Source organism: Pelodiscus sinensis, chromosome 12 (assembly GCF_049634645.1).
Source record: "Pelodiscus sinensis isolate JC-2024 chromosome 12, ASM4963464v1, whole genome shotgun sequence".
NCBI classification, from domain to species: domain Eukaryota; kingdom Metazoa; phylum Chordata; order Testudines; family Trionychidae; genus Pelodiscus; species Pelodiscus sinensis.
The window spans coordinates 8,041,928-8,048,849 of NC_134722.1; positions in this window are offsets into that span (position 1 = coordinate 8,041,928).

The window sequence follows — 6,922 nt, forward strand, 5'->3', positions numbered from 1 at the left end:
ATTTTAGTCATCGAGGCTTTTTTGTGCAAAACTGTACTGTGCTGTCTACACTGGCTCTCTTGCGCAAATGATTTGCGCAAGAGGGCTTTTGCCCGAATGGGAGCAGCATAGTATTTCCGCAAGAAGCACTGATTTCTTAAAGTAGGAAGTCAGTGTTCTTGTGGAAATTCAAGCGGCCAGTGTAGACAGCTGGCAAGTTTTTCCGCAAAAGTAGCTGAATTTGCGGAAAAACTTGCCAGTCTAGACACAGCCAATGTGTCAAATTTGCAGATGAACTGTAGCTCAGCAGTTTCTCTTTGAAGTCTAGTCTTGAAGTTTTTTTGCTGCAGGATGGCTACTTTTAGATCTGCAATTGTGTGTCCAGGGAGATTGAAGTGTTCTCCTACAGGTTTGTGTCCATTTATTCTTTTACGTAGGGACTGTCCAGTTTGGCCGATGTATATAGCAGAGGGGCATTGCTGGCACATGATGGCATAAATTATATTGGTAGATGTGCAGGTGAATGAACCAGTGATGGTGTGGCTGATCTGGTTAGGTCCTGTGATGTTGTTGCTGGTGTAGATATGTGGGCAGAGTTGGCACCGAGGTTTGTTGCATGGATTGGTTCTGGAGTTAGAGTTACTGTGGTGCGGTGTATAGTTGCTGGTGAGAATTTGCTTCAGGTTGGCGGGTTGTCTGTGGGCGAGGACTGGCCTGCCTCCCAAGGCAGATCCAGACTAACACGGCTACCCCTCTGGTACGTAAATAAAACAAAGAAAGAATTAAATATGGGGGCAAAGTTCATTTTCTTGGTTTATTTTAGCTTCTGCTTTATAGGTAGGTAGCTAGCACCTTAATAATACTGCATTTCGGGGGGTTATATTACAACAGAATCCAATAGGAAAGATGTAGCATAATTTTAGATCAACTTGCAGTCAAAGGCTGTGTCTACACTGGCCCCTTCTTCGGAAGAGGCATGCTAATTTCTAACTTTGGAATAGGGAAATCCACGGGGGATTTAAATATCCCCCACGGGATTTAAATAAACATGGCCGCCGCTTTTTTCCCGGCTTGGGGAAAAACCAGGAAAGAGCGTCCAGACTGGCGCAATCCTCCGGAATAAAGCCCTTTTCCAGAGGATCTCTTATTCCTTATTCCTTACTCTTGCAAGTAGGAATAAGAGATCCTCCGGAAAAGGGCCTTATTCCGGAGGATCGTGCCAGTCTGGACGCTCTTTTCCGGCTTTTCCCCAAGCCGGAAAAAAAGCGGTGGCCATGTTTATTTAAATCCCGCGGGGGATATTTAAATCCCCCGCGGATTTCCCTATTCCAAAGTTAGAAATTAGCATGCCTCTTCCGAAGAAGGGGCCAGTCTAGACGTAGCCAAAGAGTATAAAAGTCTGCTTTAACCCTTAATGCTTTGCAACCACAGGCCAGCCATGGCACATGAGTGGTGAATGGTGGAAAGGCAGATCATTCAAATTTAAGGCAAAATGTTACCCCAAATTGCCTCATGTTTCTGAATGCCAGACAACCAAGGGTAGGATATACGCTTTTCCCGCAAAGCAGAACATTGTTTCAGGGAGAAATCTGCATGCAATGGTAAACAAACAGATCCAAAATGTGCATCCCAAGACAACAAACTGTGTGTATAAATTAATTAGTCTGGGGGGGATTCTACAATTTTACTATGGCTCCAAATGCAACAATTGCAGAATTTCCCAGGGACTTACTCGTGCACATATTTCAGTGGTTCTCAAACTTTTTGGCCTGCAGCCCAACCTGTTCAACCCAGACCTTTCCGCAAACCACCAGCCAACCACCCATGATGACAGAATGGGTGCAAGAGCAGGCTGAGGGAAGTTGGGGGTCTGGCTGGGAGGTTGTGTGCAGGAGCGAGCTGAGGGTCGGGGGGATCTGGCTGGGAGGCTGGGTGCAGAAGCAGGCTGGGCGTGCGGGGTCTGGCTGTGAGGTTGGGTGCAGGAGTGGACTGGGGGTGGGAGGATCTGGCTGGGAGGTTGGGTGCAGGAGCAGGCTAGGGGTGGGGGAAAATCTGCCCAGGAATCCGGCCAATGGGAGCAGCAGGGAAAGCCTCCAGGTCAACGGTTTCCTGTGCTGCCGTTTCCTCAGCCCGGGGGAGAAGGAATGGCAGCATGCAGAGCCACTTCCTCCCTCCGTGAGCTGCATCTGGCCTGTGATGCTCAAGGCTCCATCCCACCCCCCCAGTGGGAAGCCAACCTCACGGGGAGGGGGGGCATATAGGCCTGGAGAACCACTGTGGGCTCCCTGCTGCAGGGAGAGTGGGGCAATTCCTGAGCCCATGGCCCACCTGCAAGACGGTTGTGCAGCACTAGTCGTCCATGGGCCACACTTTGAGAACCACTGCCACCTATAAATGCCATTATCGCATTCCATGTGCAAATGCGCCTGTGAGAGCGCACAGATCGCAGGTTTGGGTAGGTGCTTTTGGATATTTAACTTTTCAAACTTACACATCCCATATAAGAAAGATTTCAAACAGAAATCCAGGTAAACCCCAATGCTGGGAACTCCAAAACCACTGTAAAATCAGGAGGCTGGATGAGCTGGAACATCACGGACATCTAAAATCCACAAAAACTCCTGAATTCAGAAGGAGCAGAATTGCGAAGAGAATCAGCAAGACCTCAGATCCAGCCCTGCCTGGCTGGGAAGTTCGTTGAGCGTTGAAGATTGACACACATGACTGAAGCCTACAACTTCCTGCTTCTCAAAGCAGAAACAGACTGTTTAAGCCCGAGGAACAAAACAGATTTTTTTGGCTGCAGTTAAATTGGGGCGTGGCAGAGAATTACATTATAATTGCAGGAAAGTCCATCCGTTGCAGTATGAAAAGAACAATAGGCACAAGTGACAAATGTAATAAGCTGTTCAGATGTCCTTACTTAAGCTTCATGAACTTAAAATAAAAATTCACTCACCTTCTCAAAGAGGCAAAACACAGGCATTCACACAGACACACTCACGGCTTATCATGGTGTTGGATGTGATAAAACTGGCTTGGGGCATTTAAGGGGGAAAAGAACATGATAGTTATAGCAGGGGTGGGCAACCCTTTTTTGGGTTGGGGGCTACTGACCCAGAAAAAAATTGGTCGGGGCTCGCACACAAGTGAGAAGCCCTCCCCACTGCAAAAAAGCCCACACCCTCACTGACATGACCCCTGACTGAAAAGGAGAAAGAAACTCCCCACATTCCCCTCACACACCAGAGACTGGGGGGGGAGGGGAGGCTAGTAGATTTTGTGTGCTCCAGACCCGCGGCGGGAGTGGGGGGCCAGGAGGCAGCCCTGAGCTTCGGGAGCTGGATCCAGCAAGTCAGCAGCTGCATCCAGCCCCCGGGCCTGAGGTTCCCCATTGCTAAGATATAGATAATGTGTCACCAGCCAGATAGAAGCATTTCACCTGTTTAGAGTTTAAAACAAGACAAAAACAAAACAAAAGTCTGTGTTGGAAATCTGTACCCGAAAAAACACAAATTTAGTGTAGACTAGGAACGTTGGTAATGGAATTGCTACACCTGGGCTGTGTCTAGACTGGCAAGTTTTTCCGCAAAATCAGATGATTTTGCGGAAAAACTTGCCAGCTATCTACACTGGCCGCTTGAATTTCAGCAAGAACACTGACGATCTCATGTAAGATTGTCAGTGTTCTTGTGGAAATACTGTGCTGCTCCCGCTCGGGCAAAAGCCCTCTTGCGCAAATCATTTGCGCAAGAGGGCCAGTATAAACAGCACAGTACTGTTTAGCACAAAAAAGCCCCGATGGCTAAAATGGCGATCGGGGCTTTTTTGCGCAAAAGCGCGTCTAGATTGGCTACGGACGCTTTTCTGCAAAAAGTGCTTTTGCGGAAAAGCGTCCTGCCAATCTAGATGCGATTTTCCGAAAATGCTTTTCACGGAAAAGTTTTCCGTAAAAAGCATTTCCGGAAAATCATGCCAGTGTAGATGTAGTCCTACTGTGCAAAAACTCTTCCACAAGAGAGCGTTTACACTGCCATGTGCTTTTGCGCAAGAGCATCATGGCAGTGTAAACTCTCTCTTGCACAAGAAAGCTTTGATGGCCATTTGAACCATAGGGGGTTCTTGTGCAAGAAATTCATGTTGCCTGTCTACACTGCCCTCTTCTGGAAGAGCTCTTGAACAAGAGGGCTTATTCCTTGTGGGGAGAGGAATAACTCTTCTGGAAGAAGCCCTGTTTTACAATGCTATACTGTAAATTTACTTCTGGAAGAATGCTCGTGCAGTGTAGACAAGCTGTTCTTCCGCAAGAAGCTGCCAGTGTAGACGTAGACTTATTGTTTTGTATGCCACCCTAAGTGGAAATGTCAGACTATATCCTGGATTTCACTTTCTCTTTTCTTTTTTCTTTTTTTTTTTTATGGTGGTAGTTCATATTTACATAAACTCATTGCTAGGAGTAAAATATCCTATAATACTCAGAAGCAGCTGCCTCTGTGCATTGCCACAGTTCATTAAGCAATGCCAGGGTTGGAGCTGTTATTGGAGGGAGCATTGTTACTCTTGGTATCTATAGTGCCAGGCTGACACAAACAGGACAAAAAAAATGGCCGTGTTTCAATTTTCAATTGATTTATACACATGTATGACTGATATGCATATTTTTTCCTGTTTTATCACACCATGCATGCTGTAGAATGGCTGTCCCCGTGAACAGAATTAAAATACATTTCTTTTACAGTATAATGGATATATTGTCAAATCCCCGCCCCTGCTTTGTGCCCCTACAGTGCATTTTACTGCCGTCCTTGTTCTTGAAAATGTCATGGCAGTAAAATGCTTGTATGAAAATGGCCCCAAAGCAGCAGATATTAAGGCATGTAACTTCAGGTGCGCAACTTGCGTCGTGGAGATCTGTGTATGCAAAAGTATCTAATTTGTACTTGCAAAGTCATGTTAAGTGCACATGATTAACTACAGCGATAGTGCTGAAAGTTATAAACATGTTTAAGTGCTTTGCTGGATTGGGGCCATATTTCCCTCAATTTCTTATGGAAGTGCCTCTCTGCACATATAAATGGAAGATATGAAGAAACTGAAAGTGTGGATGCAGATTGGTAGGTATTAGACATTTGTGTTTAGAAGTTGGACCCTCTTAGTAAAGTTATTTCTGTTCTCTAGCAAATAGATACAACCTAAAGTTATATACCACCCAAAAAACCCTCAAGTCCAGAATATCAAACCCTTAAGAAATGCAGATAACATTTAATTTACACATGTAAATATCATGAATACATATGCAAATCAGGTATTTTTACACACAAATAGCCATAATTGTATCTTTGCATACACGGTTATCCAATTACAATTATATGAAGCACAGGTAGCCAGCCTGGAAATATCAGACCAAATTCATCCACGGTAGAGCTCCACTAAACATAATGGAATTGCATGAGGGATGAAATTGACTGAATGCATTTTTCTCTTTGTCAAAAAAGCTTTTTTAAAAATCTTGCCACAAAGACAACGTTTCTTATAAACCGAACACGAGCAATTCAGTACAAAATGGAGACTGTGAGGCACAGTCACTATGGTCCTCACAGAATGTGCTGTCATCTAACAGTGCAGTGTTACTCAAGAAACTCGTTTCTTCTAATATTAGTGACTCACTTAGATGAATTCAGCAGATGGAATGTGAGCCCTGTTGTGAAACAGAATCCAGGATCTTGCAAGAGGGGAAAACTTCCATCAGCAATACATTCTGATTTTCAGACTTCTCCAAGGAAAGAGTTTTCTTACCCTTTTCTTTGTTATAATACCCTCTTCAAAGCTAGGGTTAAGTGCTGACTTGATGTCAAGGCCAAGGATCAGAGCAGGGACAAACCTGTTGCTGGGAAAAGCAGAGGAGCTCATAACCAAGTCCAGGCCAAGGTCAAAGTCAGAGACTGAATCAGATATCAGGGGAAAAGTCAGCTGACAACATCCAAATCAAGCTGAGACTTAAGCCTGGAATTCAAGAGTCAGAGCAACTCCAAAAAATCCACAGTATTGCCCAGATGTATCCCAGAATGCTGCTGGGATTTATATAAGGCATGGAGCCAATCAGGTGCCATGGGTCTGTGATCTCTCAAACCTGATAGTGGAATGTCTCATGGTCTGAAGGTCATGGAAAGTTGAGCACAAGATAGCTACTTGTGGAGGTTTTTCACCTTCCTCTGTAGCATGGGGTACAGATCACAGCTGGAGGATTCTCTGCATCTTGGGGTCTTGAAACTATTTGAAGGCTTCAATATCTGAGATATAGGTGAGAGGATTATTCTAGGAGGGGGTGGATGAGATTCTGTGGCCTGCACTGTGCAGGGGGTCAGACTAGATGATCATAAAGGTTCCTTCTGACCTTAAAGTCTATGGCTATGCCTAGACTGGCATGATTTTCTGGAAATGCTTTTAACGGAAAAGATTTCCGTTAAAAGCATTTTCGGAAAAGCGCGTCTAGATTGGCACGGACACTTTTCCGCAAAAGCACTTTTTACGGAAAAGCGTCCATGGCCAATCTAGATGTGCTTTTGCGCAAAAAAGCCCCGATAGCCATTTTCGTGATCGGGGCTTTTTTGCGGAAAACAAATCTCAGCTGTCTACACTGGCCCTTTAGCGCAAAAGTTTTGCGCAAAAGGGACTTTTGCCCAAACGGGAGCAGCATAGTATTTCCGCAAGAAGCACTGATTTCTTACAGTAGGAAGTCAGTGCTTTTGTGGAAATTCAAGCAGCCAGGGTAGACAGCTGGCAAGTTTTTCTGGAAAAGCGGCTGATTTTCCAGAAAAACTGACCAGTCTAGACACAGCCTATGAGTCTATGAGTAAAACCTACTGCTGGGTAGCAGCCTGGAGTTACCAGCTGCTTAGTAGCACTAAAAACTTGGGTTCTTAACTCCTGGTACCTTGCATGT